The sequence below is a fragment of the Equus quagga genome, unplaced genomic scaffold (genome assembly GCF_021613505.1).
Source record: "Equus quagga isolate Etosha38 unplaced genomic scaffold, UCLA_HA_Equagga_1.0 153_RagTag, whole genome shotgun sequence".
NCBI lineage: Eukaryota > Metazoa > Chordata > Mammalia > Perissodactyla > Equidae > Equus > Equus quagga.
Genome location: NW_025796915.1, coordinates 5,893,578 through 5,919,395, shown reverse-complemented (window position 1 = coordinate 5,919,395; position 25,818 = coordinate 5,893,578). Strand labels below are relative to the sequence as shown.

Here is a 25,818-nt window from a genome sequence, read left to right as displayed (position 1 = left end):
AATAAAACAAATCTTACGATGTCATTCTCCTGCTTAAGATGCATCACTGTCTCCCCCACCTTATCTCCTGACAAGACAAAGAACAACCTCCTCAGCCAAGTTTATGGGGCCTGATGTGATCTGGCCTCCATGGTCAAATAGGACACTGGTCCTCCGGCACAGTGGGCGTGTACGTGCTTCCTTGGCTCAGGCTGCTCTGTCCACCTGGAGGACCTCCCTTCACTGCTCCCCCGGTGGAAGCCATGTGCTTCCTCCAGGCCCAAACCAAATACAGTTTCTCTTTGAAACCTCCCCAGGAAGTTCAGTCAGAGGTATTGCTCCCCTGTCCAGGGGCCAAAGAATTATATTCTTCTTCTACTTTAGTACGTTTTACAAATTGCCTTGCCACATGGTGAGCAGGGGTCGCTGGTATGCTGGATCTGGCTTCCACTTGCTCTCAAGACCTGATTCTGCAACCTCTTCCACAGATGTCACACTGGTCCCTTGAAATAGGCCATGATGGGAATATTTATACCATGGAAACCGGCAAATGCTATAATCAGGTATTTTTTCCCCCGGGGAAAGCTGCTTATTAAACCTTTACCAGTGCATCCTAGTTTGGGTAGATACCCTTCTCTTCTACTTCAAAATCAGCTCATTGAGGTCAGTCTTACTCCCTCCCCCGAGGGCTAGCACCGTGCTTTGCTCATAGCAGGAGCCCACTTCTAGATAATCAGCTCCTGGAAGTGCAAGGTAAGCAGAAGAGGCATCCAGGAATGGACTTGTCCTTCCCCAGCTGTGGGCCGCCAGCCCTTGGCCCTGGGCTGTGGCTGAGAGCTGCTGCTACACAGGTTTCCAGCAGTCTTCCTGAGAAATCCAGCCCCACCTGTGAGAGAGAAACAAGCAGGGCTTAACAGGAAGGATCAAGATGTAAAATAGCCCCAGGCCGCCCTAAATCCCTAAATTTCACACAATGAGGAGGCTTAAGTGACTCAGTAAATGAGCCAACAGTTCACGTCTTGGAAAACGCCAGGTGGTTTGTTAAACCAGCCCAAGTGGCATTGATCATCAGTTTACCGGCGGGGTCAGAGGGGTCGATCCAGTTCCCTAAAGCACGGGCTGTGCTTTCAAGGGAGATTGAAGCGAAAATGAGGAGAGGAAGAGGCAGGCCTGGGCAATGCTCCTGCGGGATCCCTGGGTCCCCAGATTTGCAGCTGTGACCTGCAGCACGCCTCGGTCTGTGTAGGGCACAGGGGGTGGGTGGAGGTCCTCAGAGAACGGACAGACTCAGCCGTGAGACCAAGCCACGCAAACCACAAGACTGTGTGGTCATCTGAACTCATGCCCTTGAAGCCCATATGAGAGGAGATCTGGAAGGAGGTCCCTCCAGCCCAGAGGCAGGGGCTGGGGCTCCATCATCTCCATCCCGCATCGCAATGCCTAGTCTGCAGGTCATTCTGAATCATATGTGATGAAGAAATAAGTCTGAGTTCCGTCCTTTGCGTTGTGACCATAGACAGGGCCCTTCTCTCTGGGCCTCAGTTTCCCCATATGGACAAAAAGGTGCCTCAACTTTAGGAGCTCAGTGATATCACTCCCACCCCTTCAGCTTTTTCGCCTTCTGTTTCTAGGTATGTTTGAGCCAGGTGCCCAGCCTAGACAGAGCTCAGAGAAGCTGAGAGCTTCAGGGTTTAACCCTGCCTCCTTGGCTCGGCCCCTGTGCAAACAGGTCTCTTATCCTGTGAGAGGGAGGGAGGGACCACTGCCTGGAGCCGGCCCAGCTGGCTGGGAGCACTTCCAGTGCCTGCCTGTGAGAGCCAGCCGGGCGACGGTCACGAGATGAGAGAGAAGCTCAGCACATGTCCTGAGCCACCCTCAGTCGGCGGCTTCCTTGAGTGGAAGCATGTCAGAGGCACGTCAACACTTTGGCGGCTGCGATTGCGGGTGGACAAGGCAGGGAGAGGGCTTGCGCGTGCCTGGGCTCTGCGGAGCTGGCCTGCTGTGGATGAGGGTCAAAACACAGGAGGGGCCAAAGCTGCCCTGCACCCCACCCGGCAGCCTTTAGGGGTCTGGGGAGAAAGGGGGCAGGGAAATATTTCTTCCTGCATTTCCTGCCTACTGAACACTTTATAATTTGTCTCATTTCTTCCTTATGATAACTCCATGAAGCAGGAACTATTGCCCCCATTTTTCAGATGAAGCTCAGTAGGTCGTGTGTTTTGCCCAAGGTCACTGTGTCCTCCAGGGTGGAGACCTTTCAGGATGACAGCTAAGAGGTACAGAGCACCACACTTTGAACCAACGGAGGAAGAGCATACCATACACTTGCTCACCACCCCAATTTTTACATGTAAATGGTGGGGTCCACTCCTCCTACCCCAGCCGGGGGTAGGCTGACCAACATCTACAGCTTTCTTCTGGGATGTTACCACTTGGGGCGGCTGAGCAGTTTGGTCCAGGAAGCCTTGAGTTGATCTGGGTGGGGTTCCCACGATTGTGAGGGCCGAGGTAGGTGGGGGGTGGGCAGGATGACCTGACCACTGCCCAGGGGAGAGCGAGCCTGGGACCCAGACTTTGGGTCAGTCTTCCCTGGGGCCACAGTACACTGGGGACTCAGCCCAAAGGATGGCCTGGAAGTCTTTGCCTCTCCCACCCTCTGCACCTTCTCCACATCCCTCCTTGCCTCTCTCTGGGCCCCCACTCTCACCAACTTTAACTCTCACAGAAAAAGGCCCCAGACTCCTTCCCCCTAGTAAGTTTCAAAGGTTCATTAGAAATTGCTTTCAGGGCCCATTAGACTATAGGCCCAACATTAGCAAAGAAAAACAGGCTGCACCTTCCCTGGAAACCACTGCCTAGATGCTCCACCCCCCGCCCCTCACCCGGCCCTTCCCTCAGAGGGCTTTTCTAGAAGGGAGGGGGACAGCTGCCACAAATGAACCAACACAATTTCTGTTTTCCTATCCCTCATAGGAGGAAACAGGAGCTCAAAGAGGTCGGCCAACTTACCCGTAGGCACCCAGGGGGTAATGGCAGGAGCCGAATCTGAGCCAGGGGGGCGGCAAAGCCTGCATTTCTACCAGATCCTGCACCCATGCTGCTGTTGTCCAGACCAGACCCCGGTTGCATGGGGCACCTCCTGGGTCACCTCTTCTCCCAGACCCTGAACCACCCCACCCCGTCCTTCTCCACAGTTAGCGTCTGTCCTGCCTTGGGCATGATCCTGGGACCATTCTCAGCCCAGGGGCAGCTGCTGCTCACACCTCCCTCCTTTTCTTCTCCTCCACCCTCCACTCGTCCAGGGCTCCTGGCTGCCTCTCCTTCCGTTCCCATTTTCAAAACATTTATTAAGAGTCTATGACTCAGGGACTCTGCTCAGTGCTGGAGAGACAGAGATGAGTAAGCAGGACAAGGAGAGAGCTCCTTGCTCTCAGAGTTTATATTCTTCTTGGGAGAGGCAAGCAAATGAACAAAGAAATAGGCTAATCGCTGACAGTGATAAGTGCTAAGAAGGCTGCAGAAGCAAAGTGAGATCACGCAGCCCGTCCCTCAGCCGTCCTGCACCGTGTCTGGCCTAACTGATCCCCTCACTTGACCTTGGGGAGTGATAATGGGAGGAGCAGAGGCAGGCGGCCAGGAGGACCACCAGGAAGAGAAGGTCAGGCCTGACCCTTTCCAGTGTGATGCTATGTCAGACTTTCATACTCACCGTGGAAGGTGGAGATCACCCCCAGTCACAGATGACAAAACTGGGGCTCTGAGAGGTTGCTCAATGACACAGGAGCCAGTGTAGGACTGTGTTAGAACCCAGCTCTCTTGACTTCCAGCCCAGAGCTGTTTCCAGATCACACTGCCTCCCAGGCAAAATATGACACTGTGGCTGTTCCCCCCATTGTCCCAGGCCATGCATTCCCCTCACCTGGGACAGCCCCCCTTCACCCCACCCACCCTCAGCCCCTGCGCATCAGCTACTGCAATGGCTGACCATCCCAGGCAAGGGAGCGACCTCACGGGAGGGCGTTCAGAAGTGGCCATCATTCTCGGGGCACACTGGTTGCTACACTAATCTCATGAGCACTTTAGAGCCACAAGTGGCCTTAGAACTTGGCCAGTCCAAATGCCTCATTCGTCACAGGTCTATTCATTGCTCTCTGTACACATATATATACACATAAAAGCATTAAGCGCCGACTGCTTACCATGCGAGCTGCTGGGCGTACAGTGGAGAGGGAGACAGAAAAGATGCCTGGCCTGCCAGAGCAGGACACAGGCAGCAGCCACACAGCACAGGTGGAAACACACTCACAGACTGTGATAAGGGCTGCAAAAGATGAGAAAGAGGCGACAGGAGAGCATTTGATGATGGGGAAGAACTGATTTACTCCAGAGGGTCCCTGAGGAAGGAACAGTGATCTGTCATCAAGCCGGGGCGGGGGGGCGGGGGGAGCACAATAGAAGAAATAGCACGTAAGGAGGTACACGGTGAGTTCTAGAAACTGGAGAAAGGGCAGCATGGCTAGTATGGCTTTGAAGCAGAAATGGCGAGGAGGAATGAGGAGAGCTGGGTGCCAGGGTTATCCCCAGGGGCCACATTGTGCAGTGAGCTATGGCATATGACACAGCATTTGGCCTTGATCCTGAGGCAGTGAGGAGCCTGCGGGGCTTTTAAATGTGTCCATGTGGAGAGGAGGCGGCATCTGAGTTTCAAAAGCTTGCCCTGGCAGGCGGGTGGGAGAATGGCGGGGAGGTGGGGTGGGGACGGAGGTGGCAGCAGAGACACTCATTGGTGGCAGGTGCAGTCGTCCACGGGAGAGAGGATGATGCTTCAGGGGAGGGTGGTAACAGCAAGAGGAAGAGAAGGGGGTGCATTCCAGAGATACGCAGGGGGAGGTGAAATCAGCAAGGCTGGGGGATGCATTACAGGGGGGATGAGGGAGGGGGAGTCAGGGATGGTTCCAGCTTCCACTCTCTGGGGGACCATGAGTGGGAAGATCTGATCCTGGAATCTGAGGCCCAGTTTGAGGATATGCGCACGAGACCTCAGGGCCGGGCTTGATCCTAGACTCCTGGCCTGTTTCTCAACATGCAGCTCATACCAAACAGAGTAGGGTGCCAGGGGTACCACTTTCTCTTTGTCCCTCTAGGCCAGGGGATCCTGGAGATGGACCCCAGTCATCATGGTGTGATGACCCACCCCAGCCCATAGCATCTCGTACAGTCCCTGGGTCACAGGGCTGACTACGGTTAGCCAGGGATCCTGAGAATTTCTGAATTCTAATCTGTCTCTAGGAAGCTACCTCTCAAAGGAACTCGAATTCCATCTCTGCTCAAAATATTGTTACTGACAGTAAAATGATATCAGGTATGCAAAAGCTCTTTGGATAGTACCAAGCAATAAGTGAAAGGAAACTGTTTTTATTACAAAGCATGGGGTAGAGTTGAGATATGAAAATGAGAAGGAGAGCATGACAGGCAAGGGCACAGCCCAAGCAGAAGCCTGGGGAGGGGACAGGGCGAGGCTGGCTGAGGGAGATGGTGGGTAGATCAGCCAAGCTTATTCTTGTAGGTTATCTTGCTGCTCAATCTTCACAGTGGCCCTATTAAGGTAAGTATCATTTTCTCGCTTTTCAGATAAGGAAATGGAGGTAAACAGAAGTGGGGCAAGTTGTCCACACTCGCCAGCTCCTCAGTGGCCAAGCCAGCGCTTCTCACCCACAGGCGGGCAAGCCCTTAATGGTGCGAAATCACTTACGGAGGTAAAAGCTGAAAGCGGCTTTTTGATGACGACAGTCTCCCCAGGAACTAGCTGAGGGGGGGAACTTTTGGTGCCTAGGACCTCTGAAGGTCTTCAAGTTTAATAACCCAGGGCAATTCTGAGAAAGAAATTGGCCTTTCTTGAGATGGGCTGGAGCAAACCAATGTGTCGTCCTTAATTTCAGAAGCCCTCATCTCCCAGAGGCCGTGGGCAGGCCTGAGTGGTGAGGAGGGCATCGGGCCGGCGAGCCCTGCCTCAGGACTCTCTCTGTCCCCCAGCAGCTCTGGAGGCGAAGAAGACACTGTCTGCTGATCAGCAACTTGGGTAAAACTCAATTGCTTCCCTGAACCTGAAAAATATCAAACTGCATAAATAGATGTGCTTTAAATTATTAATAAAGGCATTTACATCTGGAGTTGGAGCATGGAAATTAATTTAATTTCCTATGCTAAACTAGCTGGTGTGGTGTGTGATTTGAGAATTCAGAGACACAAAGGGCAGAAAAGAAAGCAAAGACAGGAGGTGCACTATCTTGGGCATTTTGCACTTAAAATCGCGAAAATAATAAGAAAAAAGGAATGAGCGAAGAAAGAAAGGGTGGGAGGAAGTTCTTCCGCAGACCCAGATTAAGGCCACTTTCTCAATGAGAGGCAGGAAGATAAAATCCACCTTGACTTCGGGTGGCGTGCACTGGAAGACTCTGAGGGAGCCTGGGTTTCTGGGAAGGGTAAATTACATCACTTCCTCAAGAGCAGCCGTAATTAAAGCCGAGGCTGGGATGGGCCCTTCAGAGGGGCTTGGAAAGCAGGCTGGGGATCAGCGGCTAATGGCTGTGTGTCTGGGGAGAAGGAACCCAGAGACCCCTACCACCTGCCAACAGCCCACTCTGACACTGTCAGGGCTTCATCTCTTTGGCTTCTGGAGGCAACATGGTAAACAGCCCTGCATCTGAATCCCAGCCCAGCCACTTACTAGTTGAGTATCCTTGGCCCAGCTTCTCCTCTCTGAACCTCAGTGTCTTCATCTGTAAATAGGTTAATAATGTCTCTCTCATATCATCTTTGTAAGGATGTAGCCTGGAGTTTGGGAATTGCTGAGCCTGAGTCCATACACCATTAGGGCAGATGACACTCCCTCCCTCTTCTTCACTATCTTTGATATCCACTGATAGGCCAGGCGCTTTTGTTTTATAAAAGAGAGAGAAGAGGTGTTTGTCTGGGGCTTGGTCTGAGGGGAGAGGAGAGGAAGAGAAATGATGTTGGGCCTCTTCTCATCTGGCCCCAGGGACTGGGTTGAACTCTGAGATCTAGAAGCTTGAGAGTCACAAGTTGAAAGGTTTTCTAAGACTATGGACAGAAGCAGAGATGCCCTGGGGTCCGTGCTCAGCCTGTGGCATGGAGCGGGAGAGAGGCGCACCCTCCCCTCCCCTGCCTGGCATGTTCGGTGTTCCAGTGTTCAGTGCCCTGGGGAGGAAGATGGCCTCCTCATGCAGCAGGGGTGGTGCCGGGTAGGGGCAGTGGGCACAGGCACTGGGATGAGAGAAGGAGAGGAAGGGTGGGGTGGACACCACAAGTGACTGCCACCAAGGCCCGGAAATACCCAGGGAACGCTCCTTCCTAGCAGCAAAGGCCAATGAAAGCAAATGGGCTGAGATTGTCTAGTCACAGGCGAGGGGGCTGGGACTCCTGGATTATATCTCTGAAATGCCTCTCGTCAGGCTAGGCATACAGTAGGTGTCAACACATGTCTGCTCCCTTCCCGCACCCCTTCTTTCTAAGTCTTGTGCATTTATCGAGTGTTGATCTTTTCTTTGATGTGGCCTCCAAAGGAGTCAGGGGTTAGGCTTCCGTATTTTAAACCCCGAAGAGAGCACAGACTAATCCTAACCCACTGACCAATGCGCATTTAACACCAGCTAACGCTTCACCCTGCGCATCTCTTTTAACGGTTCAGTAAATGTTTTCACTTCTAATCCACTTAAGTCTCAAGAACCGCCTTGTAAAGTGATATTCCCACTTTACAGTGAAGGAAACTGAGGCCCAAGGAAAGCGACTTGTCTGAGGTCACACCGCTGGTCAACGATGAAAGAGGGATTTAGCGTCGTATCCTCTGCTGGTGGAGAGTCAGGCTGACCTGGGTCCACACCCAGTCCCACCTCTTAAGAGTGGCCATCACGGTGTTCTCCAAGCCCACTGTGTGCCCCGTACTGTGTTAAGAGCTTTGCAAGTATCACCTGTACATTTTCACAAAAGCCCCATCACAGAGGCGCTCCTGTTATTCCCGTTGTGTAGAGAGAACACTGCGCTTGGGAGAGGCTAGCTTCCCTTGCGTCTAGTCTAGGGAGTAGAGAGCCAGGATTCCAGCAGCTCAGCCAGAGGCCACACCTCTAACTATGAGCCCTACTGCCTCTCACTTAGCAAACTCAGCTTCCCCGTCAGTTGAACAGACCTAGTAACACTGAGCTTGCAGAGCTGCTGCAGGGAACAAAGAGGGCCAAGGAGCACGGAGCGGAGAGTGGACTCTCAAAGGACATGTGTTCCCTTGCCTAGGCCACACGGCTTCCCAGACTCAAGCTGGGACCCGAGGACTGAAATGAAGACAGACCAGAGAGTGAAGACTGAGCCAGGAGACCATCAGGAGGAGGCACACTGCTCCCAATGGGGGAGGTAACCAGCCTTGCACTCTGGTGCCGGGCCCGGGACCTGGGTGTTTGCCTCAGCCCGGCCCTGGATCTTTCTGCCTATCAAGGAGTCAAAACCACAGCTGGGCCTTTTTTCAACAATTTCTACTTTTGTTGCCATCACTTAATGCCTATGTCCCATTTCCTTCATCTATGCTGTTCATTCCACTATTCTACCAGTGTCACAAAGGATGTGGCTTAGTTGAAAGAATGGTGGCCCTGTGGTGACGTAGGCCTGAATTCAAACCCTGGAGGCCTTGGGCAGGTTACTGCCTCTGGACTGTGCCATCATTGCCATGACATCACTCTTTTGCTGCTACTGCCCTGGACACAGCCTCAAAGGCAGCAGAATGGAACAGAAAGGTCCCATTTGCTGCAGGAATATGTCTAAAAGGAAAAGGGGACACCTGCTCCAACTGTTGTTTTAGTAGTTTTCGTTTCTCAGATATAAGCCTTCCTAATTGCCTTTGAAAACGCTTCCAAATGGCAATATGAGAGAAGAAAAAGTTTCTTAAATAAAAGTTTAATAAATTCTTGTTAAAGATAGTGCATTAGTTTAGGTTGAATGTATGATACAGCAGAGGTGGACATTTTATTGTGTATCTTTAGGTTTTATAGCACACAGGGGCCCCTCTTGTAATCACAGCATGAAGTAAACATTTATGTGCATGTTATAGGACTTGAAGAAAAGTTTTATAGTTTGCATTATGGTAGAAGTTTATAGCTGTTACCTCTTTTATGACACACTATTGGTTGCTGCTTCAATTTAGCTGTCATTGGGTCATTTATTGGGGACGTCATCTCGAATTTCTGCGTGGTGGAGTATAGTTTCTAACAACGAATTGTTAAGGGAAGCAGGGTATTCCTGAATCCCTCATGTCTTGTGTTGGGCTTGGGAGAAGAAATCCCATTTTCTCAGAAGCTGCTTTCACTCTAAGTGCAGCAACAATTCCACCAGGAGGACGGGAAGGGTGGAGCAGCCCAGCAGCTTCAGGACTGTCTTCTCTCGCTGTCCAGGCTCCCTCCCTCTCTCTGTGTGAAAACGTCTGAGCCTCCTAAAATTGTACGCAAACCTACATGGGCCTTTTTCTGGGGACATATAAAATAGTAGGAACCAGACCGCGACTCATGCTGGCTACGGCTGGGCTCAACCCCACAGCCCACATCGTGATCCCAGCCCTCAACCCCCTTGCCTCTTCCTTCTCTCAGCCCAAGAGCTCATCTCCTGGTTGGGTTGGGAGTCTGGCCGGACATGATCCCCACCTGCCCATCCCACATCGCCCTAAGCAAGTCGCCTCGTTTTCTCATCTTAAGATAGGGATGAGCACCCCTACTCCACCAGGTGGATGGGACACTCCTACATGATCCTGGATGCGAAAGTGGTTTGTCAACAGCCATGTGGTTATCATCATCATCATTATTGTGTCTCAACTAGGTAATAAGCAGACACCCATCTAATCGTATTCATTTCTCTTACAATATAAGGATCCAAAGTCCCTCCATTGAAGGAAGAGCTCTTGGGTTTCAAAGATGGAATTTGCGAAAGAGAGCACTTCCCACCTGCTCGTAGAGAATGGGACACCCCTCCTCCCTTCAGAATAAGCTGGGGAGGGAGCTTCTGGAGGAGTGGCTAATCTCAGTGGGGAGCCCCACAGTCCTGGGCTGGATCACAGGTGGGGAGGGGAGAGCTGCCGTGAGAGCTTTGGGTGCTCACGAGTGACCCCCTTTCTTTCACTTCCTGTGCTCAGGTGTGGGGCCCTATGCTCCCTGCTCACAAGGATGCTGGGCCCACCTGGCCTTCACAGGCTGAGACTCGGCCTTCTGGGAACCATGGCCGCGTGTATATGCGTTGCTCAGACCCTGGAGGGAAGAAGGGGCGAGGGGTCCCTAACTCCCTAACATGCTTGCTGGGCCTAAGGCAGCTCTAAGTAGTAGAATGTTGACCTGATGTGTTTATCTGTTCAGTGGACTTTTCCTGCACGGTTACTATAAAGCAGTCCTTGTGACAGTCTCTGGGAACAAGGGGACTAGGGAAGGAGGACCAGGAAAATCTAGACTAACTATCTCGTTTTTTCTCTCACATAAATTCTCCTCTGCTTGTGTTGTACTGGGTTTCTGTCTCTCCCTGTCACACACACACGCACACACATGTGCACTCTCACACACACACAGACATACACTCCTGCTCTCCCGAGACGCTCCTTGGCTGAGGGTACTTTCTGGAATCCAGAGGGAACTCAGCAGGAAGAATAGGTCGATTCAGCTGGCAGAACCCGCCACCCACCCTTCTTCCAAACAGAGCCGCTCAGGCTGGCTCTGACCTCCTCCCCCACTGCCTGACTTCAGATTCTAAGATTTAGAAAAAGAAAAAGAAAGAGAGAAAGGGAAGTGTGAGCCCAGCTCGGGCTGGGGGAGCAGAGGGGAAGCGGCCCCCGGCTGGGCTCAGAGCAGAAGTTGCTGATGCGCTGCGGTCGCCTTGCGGTTCAGGCCCAGAGGCTCATGCAGGCGGTTGTGGGGAGCCCGATAACCGGCAAGACGATTCGGAGAATTTCTGAAAGTTTTGTAATAAAAGGCGACAGCACAAAGCTGGAGATAACAAGGTGCCACGGCACCGCGCCAAGAAGTTGGGCAGCGGTGACAACGGAGGGCAGGGATGGAAACACAGCCTGCTCCCCTCTGGCGAGGGAGCACGAACGGAGCTGTTTTTGAGCAGAGACAATGAATCCACTTGGAAGAACTCACTTGTTTGAGGCTGGGGTGGGGTGTGACGAGAATAGAGATGAGCATGGAACAGTGCCTTCCTGAGGAGCTGGGCCTGCCCTGGGAGTCCACACACACATTGGGCCACAGGCTGCCTGTCATGAGGGTCAGTTCTTGGACATCCCAGCTGCTGTCTCATCTCCTTGCCATCTCAGTACGGAAGTGACACTGGCCTGGGTGGCAGCAGGGCAGGGTGGGCAGCACAGGGATGGATGCCTGGGAGGACAAGCCTGAAAGAAGACTAGGCCGGTGGTTCAGATGCACTCAAAGTGCAGACAGAGCCACAGAGAGGGACCCGTCGATACCCATGACTATCTTTGATGCCTCAGTGCCTTTGCACCTGCCAATTCTTCTGCCCATAATGCTCTTCCCTTTCCTTCCTGCCTGGCTGGTCCTTCAGGAACCTGCTCAAATGTATTCTCTTCTGAAAAGACTTCCCTTGGTCCCCAGGGCAGAACTCACTCCAGCCCCTGCACCGGGTTTGACTATGCAGCCATCTACTTTGCATACTCTTCCATCAAGACCATTTATTTTCCTGTCTGTCTCCCTTCCAGGCTGTGAGGAGAGGGACCATGTTATAATTTGCCTCTTGTTTCCAAAGTCTAGCTCAGAGCCTGGCATGTAGCAGGCACTCCATGATGATGGATGCATGGATGCGTGGATGAAGGAAGGATCCAGGCAAGTGAGGGTTCCTCTCTTGAATCCAGCGGCCCTGGTGTGGCAAGTACTTCACAGCCCACCACCTTCTCCAATTCAGGCCCAGTCCTGGCCCTGTACTTCCTCCAGGCTAGAGGCCTGCGGTCCCACCATCTACCAGAAAAGCTCTGCATTACCTCTTATGTCATAGGCCAAGGCCCTCCCATCCTCCTACTCTCATAACCTGGATCCCAAGTGAGTGCTTGATCCCCGTGAAGAGGTTTGGACCCCAAAGCCTAGAGGGGTTCCTGGGAACCCAGCCTTCCCCTTGGAAATCCACCAGAGGAAGACAGATGCTTTCCCTTGGCGAGTCCCAGCCTGCTGTACACAGAGAAGGAAGGCGGGAGGATTGATCAGCTGCAGGCCGCGCCATTAACTACTCCCCACTCAGGCTATTGCTGTGTTCCCTCCCTCGGAGAGTGCCCCAGGCCCTCCCTCCCACAACCACTGAAAGTCCCCTCCTCAGGACTGGAATCCTCAGGACCCCTCCTACGACCTGGGGTGACATCAGCGCCCAGCCCCAGGAAGAGGTCCCACCTCTAGAGGCACAGGCACCAGCCACTCAGAACAGACGCCAGCCATGCCCAGAGCAGATGGGCAGGGGCAAGGAGGTGGGCAGAGCCTGACAGGAACTGGGTTAAACCAGACTTAGCTGTTTTTGCTCTGCTGAGCCGTGAAGGAAGTGAGTGGTTCACACCTGGTGAGCTGGAGCAGCCAGGGGTGTCTGGAAGCCTGGGCGTTTTCTACAGCAGGATCTATCGCTGAGCGCACGGGAGAGGCCGCCCCCACCCTGTGGTCCTCACGGACAGGCGCGACACAGGGCCACAAGAGACACTCAGAACCACCAGGTTATGACTTCCTGTGTCCTCAGCCCCCGTCCTGGCCCAGCCCTGGTTGGCGGGGACGTCCAGAGAACGGAGGAGCTCTAGCGGCTTTCCTGCCCCAGACACAGTGAGGTTTCCAGAGAACCTCTGCACATCTGTGTCCTTTCCCCGGAGTCCCTCAGAGAATTGTTTATGCTCCTGGCTTATGGGCAGCCAGACTCCTGTGTGTCCTCCCTTCTGGAAACTTCCATCTACCCCATCCTTCATGGAGCCTTAAAGCCAGGCCGCTGCTCCTCCAAGGAGGAGATGCCAACAGCAGCCAGGGGTCCTGAAGTCCTTGCCTGGTTTGCGAGGGGAGGCTCATGCTGCAAAGACACAGCCTGGCCACTGCTCGGCTGCCCACACAGGCCAGGTCTCGGCCATCTCTCGGCCATCTCTCATTTTCCTAGACAGAAACGGGCCTTTTCTGCTCCTGTCACCCCATGAGGCTGAAATGCTCCTCAGAGAAGCAAATGAAAAGGGAGTCCTGAAATCAAGCTTCTGGTAGGGACTCTCACCTTTGGGAAGAAGGGGGTAAGCAGTGGGACTACAGGAAGAGCTGGCTTGAACCCCCAGACTCTCGTTTACTGGCTGTGTGATGCTTGAGCAAAGTCACTTCTCTGAGCCTCGGTTCCCTCCTCTGTAACATGGTCATGAGCACAGAATGCCTGCTGCAGGGTGTCGTGTGTAAGCACCTGGTAAGAAGATCTGGACTCTCAGCGTAGCGGATGTTAGACAACAGTCCCCTTCCTGCCCTCCACTGCCTACGTGGGTTTCAGGTCTCCGTCACGGAGAGCTCAGACCCTGGATCAAAGCTCGTGGGTTTGAATCCTGGCCTCACCATTCACCAGTCGAGTTGCCATGGGCAGCTAACCTAACCTGTCTGACCCTCCCTCTCCTTCTGGTGAAATGGGCGCAATAATAGCAGCCACATCGGAGGGCTGTTAGGAGGACTGAATGAGAGGATACCACGCAAAGCCTTTAATACAGCCACTGGCTTGTAGTGGGTGCTCAGTAAATGCTGGTGGTTCTTGATATTTGTGTCCCACACACGCAAATCTAAGCACATGGCTCTCCTCCTGTACGACAGAGTCACATACGCTACGGCCCCTGGAAGAGCCAGGTGGAGGTCCCCCCAGCCGAGCTCTCAGATGCTGCCTCATCAACCACGCCTTCCAACAGAACCACTGCACCTGGGGGACACTTGGAACCACTGCATCATCCACGGGAACCCTGTTCCTGGGGTCAGGTCAGGAAAGGCACCAGGGAGCTCCCGGAACAGGAGAACATTTTCTTGGAACTTTACCCAGGTGTGCTGGGAGGTGAGAGGAGAGCCAGGCCTGCTCTGTGCAGCCTCTTCGTGGTCAAGTTACCTGGTGGGACAGCACAGGCGCGGGGCAGCAGCGGGGCAGCACAAACCTAGATACCATTGGATAGTGGAGAAACCCAGGTTCAAGAGGGGCAAGTGAATGCACCAGGGTCACGTGACAGCCGATGCTAGCCAACGCCACGTGATGCTTGTCATTGCTTTTGCCGCTTACCAAGGCCAGGATTCCAAAGGGGCTTCCTTCGTAGGCATACTTGCACAATTTTAACCAATTTTGAAAATGCATCATTTTTATGCCTGACATCTGACCATTTTGTTCCTCAAGCTTTTATTGTGATTAATTTTTTTGAGGAAATTCACATAATATACATTAACCATTTCAGAGTGTACAATTTAGTGGTATTTAGCGCATTCATGCTGTTGTGCAACATGACATGTCTAATCTGCTTTCTGTCTCTGTGGATCACAGACAAGGAGCATACGACATGTGGCCTTCTGTGTCTGGCTTCTTACACTTAGCATAGTCTTTCTGAAGCTCATAGTCTTACAACCTGTATCAGTATTTCATTCCTTTTTGTGGCTAAATCATGTTCCATTGTGTAGATACACTATTCATCACTTGATGGATGTTTGGATTGCTTCATCATTTCTTCTTTGTTCGTTTTATTGAGGTCTTAATACTGTATAACATTGTGAAATTTCAGTTGTACATTATTGTTTGTCAGTCACCGTATAAATGTGCCCCTTCACCTCTTGTGCCCACCCTCCCACCCCCTTCCCCTCTAGTAACCACTAAAGTGTTCTCTTTGTCCATGTGTTAGTGTATCTTCCACATATGAGTGAAGTCACATGGTGTTTGTCTCTCTCTGTCTGGCTTATTTCGCTAAATACCCTCCAGGTCCATCCATGTGGTTGTGGATGGGATGAGTTTGTCTTTTTTATAGCTGAGTAGTATTCCATTGTTTATATATACCACATCTTCTTTAGCCAATCATCAGTTGATGGGCCCTTGGGTTGCTTCCACATCTTGGCTATAGTGAATAATGCTGCAATGAACATAGGGGTGCACAAGTCTCTTTGAGAACTTGTTGATTTCAAGTTCTTTGGATAAATACCCAGCAGTGGGATAGCTGGGTTGTACGATATTTCTATTTTTAACTTTTTGAGAAATCTCCATACTGTTTTCCATAGTGGCTACACCAGTTTGCATTCTCACCAGCAGTGTATGAAGGTTCCCTTTCCTCCACAACCTCTCCAACGTTTGTTATTCTTTGTCTTGGTGATTATAGCCATTCTAATGGGTGTAAGGTGATATCTTAGTGTAGTTTTGATTTGCATTTCCCTGATGATTAGTGATGTCGAACATCTTTTCATGTTCCTGTTGGCCATCTGTATATCTTCTTTGGAAAAAATGTTTGTTCGTATCCTTTGCCCATGTTTTTATCAGGTTGTTTGTTTTTTGTTGTTGAGTTGTGTGAATTCTTTATATATTTTGAAGATTAACCTCTTGTTGGATATATGATTTGCAAATATTTTTTCCCAGCTAGTGGGTTATCTTTTCATTTTGTTCATGGTTTCCTTTGCCTTGCGGAAGCTCTTTAGTCTGGTGAAGTCCCACTTGTTGCTTTTTCTTTTGTTCCCCTTTCGCAAATAAACATGGCATTCAAAAAGATCCTTCTAAGACCAATATCAAAGAGTGTATTGCCTATATTTTCTTCCAGGAGTTTTATGGTTTCACGTCTTACCTTCAAGTCTTTTATCCATTTTGAGTTAATTTTTGCATATTGTGAAATATAACTGTCTACTTTCATTTTTTTGCACTTGGCTGTCCAGTTTTCCCAACACCGTTTATTGAAGAGACTTTCCATTCTCCATTGTTTGTTCTTAGCTCCTTTGTCAAAGATTAGCTGTCTGTAGATGTGTGGTTCTATTTCTGGGCTTTCAATTCTGTTCCATTGATCTGTGTGTCTGTTTTTGAACCAGTACCATGCTGTTTTGATCACTATAGCTTTGTAGAATATTTTAAAGTCAGGGATTGTGTCTCCAGCTTTGTTCTTTTTTCTCAGGATTGCTTTAGCTATTTGGAGTCTTTTGTTGCCCCGTATGAACTTTAGGATTCTTTGTTCTATTTCCATGAAGAATGTCATTGGGATTCTGGTTGGGATTGCACTGAATCTGTAGATTGCTTTAGGTAGTATGGACATTTTAACTATCTTTATTCTTCCAATCCATGGGCATGGAATATCTTTCCATTTCTTTATGTCATCATCAATTCCTTTCAGTAATGTTTCATAGTTTTCATTGTATAGGTCTTTCACCTCCTTGGTTAAATTTATTCCTAGATATTTTATTCTTTTTGTTGAGATTGTAAATGGGATTGTATTCTTAACTTCTCTTTCTGTTAGTTTGTTATTAGAGTATAGAAATGCAACTGATTTTTGTAAGTTGATTTTGTACTCTGCAACTTTGCTGTAGTTGTTGATTATTTCTAATAGTTTTCCAATGGATTCTTTAGGGTTTTCTGTATATGGAATTATGTCGTCTGCAAACAGTGAAAGTGTCACTTCTTCATTGTCTATTTGGATTCTTTTTTATTTCTTTTTTTTTTGCCTAATTTCTCTGGCCAAAACCTCCAGTACTATGTTGAATAGGAGTGGTGAGAGTGGGCACCTTTGTCTTATTCTTGTTCTCAGAGGGATGGCTTTCAGTTTTTTCCCATTGAGTATGATGTTGGCTGTGGGTTTGTCATTTATGGCCTTTATTATGTAGTGGTACTTTCCTTTTATACTCATTTTTGAGAGTTTTTATCATAAATGGATGTTGGATCTTGTCAAATGTTTTCTCTGCATCTATTGGGATGATCATGTGGTTTTTATTCCTCATTTTTTTAATGTGGTGTATCACGTTGATTGATTCGCAGATGTTGAAACATCCCTGCTCCCCTGATATAAATGCGACTTGATCAAGGATCACTATGATCCTTGTAATGTATTGCTACATTTGGCTTGCCAACATTTCTTTGAGGATTTTTGCACCTATGTTCAGCAGTGATATTGGCCTGTAGTTTTCCTTCTTTGTGTTGTCCTTGTATGACTTTGGGATCAGGGTGATGTTGGCCTTATAAAATGTGTTAGAAAGTGTTCTGTCTTCTTCAACTTTTTGGAATACTTTGAGGAGGATAGGTATTAAATCTTCTTTGAATGTTTGGTAGAATTCTCCAGAGAAGCCATCTGATCCTGGACTTTTGTTTTTTGGGAGGTTTTTGATTACTGTTTCAATCTCTTTACTTGTGATTGGTCTATTCAGATTCTCTATTTCTTCTTGATTCAGTTTTGGGAGGTTGTATGAGTCTAAGAATTTATCTATTTCTTCTACACTGTCCAATTTGTTGGCACATAGATTTTCATAGTGTTCTCTTATAATCTTTTGTATTTCTGTGGTATCCAGTGTAATTTCTCCCCCTTCGTTTCTAATTTATTTCTTTGAGCCTTGTCTCTTTTTTCTTAGTGAGTCTGCCTAAGGGTTTGTCAATTTTGTTTACCTTCTCAAAGAACCAGTTCTTAGTTTCATTAATCCTTTCTACTGTCTTTTTGATTGCAATTTCATTTATTTCTGCTCTAATTTTTATTATTTCCTTCCTTCCTTCTGCTGACTTTGGGCTTTGTTTGTTCTTCTTTTTCTAATTCTATTAGGTGTAGTTTAAGATTTCTTATTGGAGATTTTTCTTGTTTGTTAAGGTAGACCTGTATTGCTATGAATTTTCCTCTTAGGACTGCTTTTGCTGCATCCCATATGAGTTGGTATAGTGTATTTTCATTTTCATTTGTCTCCAGATATTTTTTTATTTGTCCTTTAATTTCTTCTATGATCCATTGGCTGTTCAGTAGCATGTTGTTTAATCTCCACATATTTGTCACTTTCCCAGCTTTTTTCTTGTAGTTGATTTCTGGTTTCATAGCTTGTGGTTGGAAAAGATGCTTGACATGATTTCAATCTTCTTAAATGTATTGAGGCTTGCCTTATTTTCCAACATATGGTCTATCCTTGAGAATGTTCCATGCGCACTTGAGAAGAATGCATATTCTGCTGGTTTTGGATGGCATGTTCTATCTATATCTATTAAATCCATCTGGTCTAGTTTTTCATTTAAATCCACTATTTCCTTGCTGACTCTCTGCCTGGATGATCTATCCATTATGTAAGTGGGGTCTTAAAGTCCCTTACTATTATTGTGCTGTTGTTAATTTCTCATTTTAGGTCTGTTAATAGTTGCTTTATGTACTTTGGTGCTCCTGTGTTGGGTGCATATATATTTATAAATCTTATGTCTTCTTGGTGGAGTGTCCCTTTTATCATTGTATACTGCCCTTCTTTATCTCTCATTGTCTGTTTTATCTTGAAGCCTACTTTTTGTGATGTAAGTATGGCAACACCTGCTTTCTTTTGTTTGCCATTTGCTTGGAGTATTGTCTTTCATCCCTTCACTCTGAGCCTGTGTTTGTCTTTAGAGCTGAAATGTGTTTCCTGGAGGCAGCATATTGTTAGGTCTTGTTTTTTAATCCATCCTGCCACTCTGTCTCTTTTGATTGGAGAAGTCAATCCATTTACATTTAGAGTGATTACTGATATATGAGGGCTTAATGCTGCCATTTTATCACTTGTTTTCCATTTATTCTGTATTTCCCTTATTTCTCATCCCATATAGTTCAGACTACCAACTCAGTTTGGTAGTTCTCTATGATGGTTCTCTCAATTTTCTCTTTATTTTTCATTTGTGTCTCTGTTATGATTATTTGTTTAGTGCTTACCATGAGATTTGTATAAAAAAATCTCATAGAGGGCCCACCCAGTGGCACAGTGGTTAAGTTCATGCTTGGGTGGCCCAGGGCTCATGGGTTCAGATCCCAGGTGTTCATCAAGCCATGCTGTAGCAACAACCCACATACAAAATAGAGGAAGACTGGCTCAGATGTTAGCTCAGGGATAATCTTCCCCAGGAAAAAAAAAAAATCTCCTAGATGAGATAGTCCATTTTCTGATAGCCTCTTATTTCCTTAGACTAAGCCAATTGCATCCCTTTCCTCTTCTTCTTCTAAGTTATTGTTGTCACAAATTATTCCATCCTGTGTTGCGAGTTTGTGGTTAAAATGACGAGATTATTTTTATTTTTGATGTTTTCCTTCCCTTCATCTTTAACGTTATAATTAAGTGTTTGCTAACCTGTTCTGATAGACAGCTGAAATTTTCTGATTTTCTCTGCCTATTTATCTCCTTGCTCAAGGCTTTGTAAACCTTTCTCTTTTTTTCAGGTATGAGAGCCTTCTTGAGCATTTCTTGGGTGGAAGAGGGGTCTTGTGGCGTGTTTCATCATTTTTAAACATACAGAAAAATTGAAAGACTAACATAACGAGCACCCATGTCCTGCTGCCCAGATTCAGCAACAAGGCCAGGACTAGGGCAAGGCTAGTGAGGTACTTCGGCACAACATGGAAGGAGGTGTTCTCTCCCGGGGTCTGCAGGTGCAGGGTGGACCCTGAGAGTGATGTCTCCCTCAGTGGTACACCTGAGGCACCTTGCTGGCCTCACCCTCATCCTGGCCCTGTTGGACAATTTTAATCTCTTGCCGTACTTGCTTTATCTGGCTCTGTAAACGTGTTTTTGCTGAAAAGTTTGAAGATAGGTTATGGACTCATGACACTTCGCTCCTCAGTTGTTCAGCTTGTTCCTGGTCAGAAGGATGTTCTACATAGCAACAGACCCCTTCCCGCCCCATAACTCCAGGTAGCATCTACCTCCAGTCTATAGTCACATTGCCCAATTGCCTCCAATATGTCTTCCATAGACTTTTTTGTTTGATTGGTTGTTCAGTTTGTTTTTAGCAGGATCTTATGAAGTTTCCCATATCACATATAGCTATTAGGTCTCTTTGATGCTAAAATGGCCTTGGCTTCCCCTCCACCCAATAACATTGGCCTTTTGAAGAGTCCAAACCTCATAGTCTTTTAGCATGGCCTACACCATGGATTTGCCTGATTACTTTCTCTTGCTGTCATTTAACCTGTCCCCTGTTAATCCTGTGATCTGGGAGTTGGGACTAAAAGCTGACCACTTTGGCAAGAATATTCCATAGGTCATGCTGTACTCTTCATATCACCTTGCATCAGGAGGCATGTGGTGCCGGGCTGTCCTACTACTAATTAATGATGCTAATTTTGATAAATTGGATAAACTTGTGACCACCATGCCTCTCTATTGTAATGGTACATTTCCCCCTTTTTAATTAGTAAGTAATCCGGGAGAAGACACTTGCAGCTGCGCAAATATCCTGTCCCTACAACCCTTCACCCAGTGGTTTCTAGCACCTAGTCATGATTCCTGCCTGAATCAGTAATTACATTGGAGGTTGCAAAATGGTAATTTTCTAACTTTACATTTCTCAGCTGACATCCTTTTCTAAAGAGAGCTTCTCCTATCTCTCTCTCATTTACACATACACAGAACTCACAGATTTTTCTACTTATTTAATGTGAAAGTTTAAACAAATTTTCTATTTTTTATGGTCATGTATCACTTAACAATGCGGATATGTTCTGAGAAATGCGTTGTTAGGCGGTTTTGTCACTGTGTGAACATCATAGAGTGCACTTACACAAACCTAGATGGTCCAGCCTACTACACACCCAGGCTATACGGTACCAATCTCATGGGACCACCATTGTATATGTGGTCTGTCATTGACAGAAACGTTTTCATATGGCATGTGGCTGTAATTAATTATAGCTATTATTCTTTTTGATGCTCAGTAATCCCAAATTTAGCGAGAGGGATCCCTCCAAGTCTGCTTCTGCATCTTTTTGACATGACTCCACTAGTTTTTAAGAACATCCTTGCTTCTTGAAGCAATTAGTTGCCCAAAACTTACCTTGCACTTTCTTTCCTCAGAGCTGGAATCGGCCATTTCTCCAGAAAGTGTAGTTCCTTTTGGTTGGTAATGGTCTTAGAAATCAAGATCTGGACACTGGGTGGTCTCACGGCTCCTGGGGTTCTTGCTTGTGGGCTCTCTCAGTGGACAGAGGTGGGAAAAATCAAATGAGTTCATAATATCAGTTCAAATTTAACATTCAGGCATTTTTTTCTTAACTCTTTTTTTGTTGATTTAATATGTGATTCTTTTCTCTCTTACAAAGAAAATCTTGGTATCTAATAGCATTAATATATTTACTTACTTGCTTTATTTTATGATAGACATAAAATACTTTCAAAACTACCACATCATTATTACTACTAACAATAAACCTACTAAGTAAAACTTAAGACTTCTGTGTGGTCTTTTGTCCTTGGATATATCCCACCACAGATATATGGTCAGGGTATTTTCTTCCAAGTTATTTGAAACCATTCTTTTGGCTGTGTGGTTAGGGTCTCAAATTAAATTGCAGTTAAGTTCATTTGTTTATGTTTGTACACAATTTGAGAGTTCTCCATTTTCCTGTTTTTTATTTAATTTGATTTAATTTTTGAACATATAAATCATGTAGATAGTTAAAAACACAAAATGGTATTAAAAATCATATTTGGAGAAGTTTTACTCCCATACCAACGCTCTCCACTCTGTTCCTACCCTCCTCCGTTAGTTTCCGGTTTATTCTTTCTGTTTCTTTATATGTGTGTGTACACGTGTGTGTGTGTGTGTGTGTGTGTGCATACATATTGCTATTTCCTCTTCTTTCCTATAGAATTTACGTCGAGATTGTAGAAGGGAGCCTAGAGTCCTGGGGAGAAGGCAATTTTAAACGAGACAAATTTGCTTTTGAACCTTAGATCCACTCCTTGTAGCTGTGTGGTTTGAACTAATCACGTAGCCTGTCTGAGTCTCAGTCTCCTTATGTGTGAAATGGGATAACAATTTCTACCTTATACGACTTGGGCTGGGACTAAAGTCTTTCTAGCTCATATCACATTTAAAAAATTAAATCCTAGATATAATAAGGAGAAAAATGCAAAAATCAACTTAGAAAAACATTTAACATTTTTTTTTAAATTTTAAACCTTCTTATGCAAGATACAAGCTCCAAGATCCGTAAAGGATGTTGCAAAACAACAATGACAAAGGATGCCCTAACCAATGTTAAAACACAAGTAACAGACAAGGTCAATGTGTTTGTAATGTATTTAAAACATATCAAGTAGAATCCCTTTGAAACAAGGCTTGGCAGTTTCTAATAAAGCTTAAACATATATCCACTCTCTGACCCCGTTATTCCACTCCTAGGTATTTACTCAAGAGAAATGAGAACACAAAGACTTGTACAAAAATGTTGACAGCAGCTTTATTCATAATAGCCCCAGACTGGAAACAATCCAGATGGCTACCAATAGGACAATAGATGACCATATCTATCTATCTGGATAACGGGATGCTACTCAGCAATTAAGAAGAACCAACTACAGATACATGTAACAACATGGACGAATCTCAAAAACATTTTGAGCAAAAGAAGTCAGGCATAAAAGTCTATTGGTATGATCCCATTATATGAAGTTCAGGAAGAGATGAATCTAATCACTAGTGATAGAAAGCAAAACAATGGTTGCTCTTCGAGGTGTTGACTAGAAAGGGGTCAAGAGAAACTCTCAGGAGTAATGGGGATCTTCTATGTCATGATCTGGGCAATGATTACATGAGCGTATACATTTGTCAGAATTCTTAAACTCTATACTTAAGGTCTATTTTACTGTGTGTAAAATATGCTACAATTAAAAAGAAATAGATTAAACAGAGCATATATAAAGAGCTCCTAAAAATCACTAAGCAAAGGATAAGTACCATAGAAAAATGGTCAAAGACTACAACAAGCAATTCATTATTACAGAAATGTACATGTTCAACAAACAAACGAAGAAGAGATTTTTCAGCTAGGAAACATGCATTAAAGTAATAAGATTTTATTTTTGCTCATCAGATTGGCAGAAGTTAAAAAGATTGATAATATCAAATGATGGCAAGAAAGAAACCAGGGACACAATCACGCTTGTGTGCCATAAATTGGTGGAGGTTATTAAAAGACCTTTTTAAATATCTATCCAATTTAAAAGGCACATGCCCTTTGACCTAGCACTATGGCTTCTGGAAATCTATACAAAAGAGGAATTATTTTAAACCATGGTATTTCTGTACCATGGAATGAAGTAGTTCTATATGTACCAACGTGACATGGCATATAACTAAGTGAACAAAAGCCAAATGCAGGACAATGTAGAGTATAGTATGATCCCATTTATCCAAAAAATACCTAGGTGTGTATAACTACATGCACCTGTATATAAATGTCCAGAGCGGGGACAGGAAAAATTTACAGTATTTCTTTAGCAAAATTCATGAATATTCATACTGAATGTAAAGGCTATATAGCTACTGATCAATTCAAGTCAGGTTCTGCTGCCAAATGAATTTGTGCTAAACTGACAAAATCAACTTTTGGTGTCTGAGATCTTTTTGGATTCTGGAATTGTGTATAAGGGACTATATTGCAAGATGATCCCTAATGAAGCCTTACCTTTTAAAAGCCATTTCTGCATCATAATGTCAGCAGACTGTGCCTGCTCTTTAATTTCATTCTGTCTTCTTGTAGCTGAGCACACAGTGGATGTGATCGAGCCAAGGGAGTGGTGTACACTGGAGACTGGCATTAGTCATGCCGAATAATTTCCATCTTTGACCCAACTACTTTAAGATTAGGAAACCTACTGTTCCTGTAGTAGCTTTTACATTTTTCCATCTTGTCCTCCCTTCTAGGAAATTATATAGAGCAAAATACTGTAGCATAGTCATATACATGCACCTGGGCATGTACTATGATGCAGATGGACTGAACGGAAGCATTCCCGGAACCATACTCTTTTGTGTCCAGGCTCAGATCTTCATTCATTAGAGCACATGGGGAAATCCACAGTCAGCGTATGAATGTCAGCTCCAGGTTATCAAGGTTTAATGCTTGAAATTTCTTATTGCCAGTTTTCCTGGGTATCTGGGGTTTGAATGTATGCTACTCACATAATGAGGAAACCCCCGAGCTGGAAAAGAAAGTGATCCCAGGTTGGTGGTGCCCCCTGGTGGTTGGAAGAAGCAATATAAATCCTCTCTGGGAAAAAGTGTTCTCAGATTAACCAAAGAGAAACTACAAAAAAACACACTCACAGCAGTGAGTCACCATGAGCAAGAGTCAGCAGAGACAATAAGCAACAGATTTCAACCAGGGTTTCTCAACCTCAGAGCTATTGACATTGTGGACCAGATAACTCTTTACTGTGGGTGCCGTCCTGTGTGTGTTTAGCAGCATGCCTGACCTCTACCCACTAGATGACACAGCACACACACACACAACCCGGTTTTGACAACCAAAAACATCTTTCAACATTTGCAAATGTCCTTGGAGGGGAAAATTGCCCCCAGTTGAAAACTACTGGTTTAGATCCTCAAAGGCTTCAAATGGCAGAATAATGAGATAGGTTGTAAAATAAATATGTATGAAGTGCTTAAAGAAATAAAAGGTGGAATGGAAAAAAATGATCAAGGAATAAGAAACTACCAAAAATTATAGGCAGATGTTTAGAAAGGCTCAAATAGAACTTCTGGAAATGAAAAAATATAATCTTTGAATTAAAAATTCAATGGATGTGTTAGACACAAAGAAAGAAAGAATTAATGAATTAGAAAAGAGATTTGAAGAAATTACTCCAACTATATCAGAAGATCCTCCCTACCCCCAAAAAAGGGAAATGTGATAGAGAGGTTAAAAGACAAGGAAAATATGAGAGAGAGGTTTAGATACAATTAATTGGAGCTCCTGAAGGAAAGAATACAGAAAACGAGAGAGAGGCAGTATTTGAAGAGATAAGGTCTGAGGTTTTTCTGGTTCTACATATGCAGGAAGTCCGAAAGACACCAAGCAGGATGAAAGTGCAAGTTGTTATGGGTTGGATGTAGCAAAGCTGAGGACTGAGCCTCAAGGGCTCATTGTTGAAACCGGGGACCAAGCCAATGCAGGGATCCACAGGAGGGCCCTCCTGGCATCATGGCACGGATGTGGGAGTCCTGCAAATCCCTGTAGACAACTGAGCTGAGCTTGGCCTTGAAGGACGTTAGAGGATGTTCATCCAATGTTGGATGAAGAAACCTTGATCTGAGTACTTTATTTTACAGGAGAACCTGGGAGATTAACCGGAGGTGGGATGTGGAAGAGCAGAGAGGAAATGGAATGGTGTTCGAAGAAGGGGAAGAGCATGAGCAAAGGCAGGGGGGCAAGATTAGCACTTCATGAGCAAAGGACTAAAGGGAGTCCAGTTGGATGGGTTGGGGAACATTTAAGTGAGCAATTACAAACCTGATTGGATGGACAAGGTGAAACCAGCCTGGGGCAGTCCCTTGAGAGATAGCAGGTGTGTTTGGACTTGAAACTTTAGGCCAGGGGTTGGCAAACTACAGCTTGTGGGCCAAATCTGTTTCTGTAAATAAAGTTTTATTGGAACACAGCCATGCTTACTCATTTACATGTCATCTATGGCTGTTTTTGCAGTGCAACAGCAGAGATGAATAGTTGCAACAGACAGCGTATGGCTCGCAAAGCCTAAAATATTTGCTCTCTGGCCCTTTACTGAAAAAGTTTGCATATCCCCCATCTAGGCAGGGGCAGCCAGCCAATGAGGCTTTTCAGCCAATGATGAAGATGAAGAAGATAAACCCGGAAGTGGCTGAAGG

General features: G+C 46.4%; 1 long non-coding RNA gene across 1 annotated transcript; it reads right to left on the bottom strand.

Moving 5' to 3' along the window:
* Window positions 1-118: 118 nt before the first annotated feature.
* On the bottom strand, window positions 119-24,108 carry LOC124233123 (uncharacterized). Its single transcript, XR_006886979.1, has 3 exons — window positions 23,618-24,108; window positions 20,983-21,119; window positions 119-865 (listed from the first exon to the last, which is right to left on the bottom strand). It is a non-coding gene; the product is annotated as an uncharacterized LOC124233123 (long non-coding RNA).
* Window positions 24,109-25,818: the final 1,710 nt, after the last annotated feature.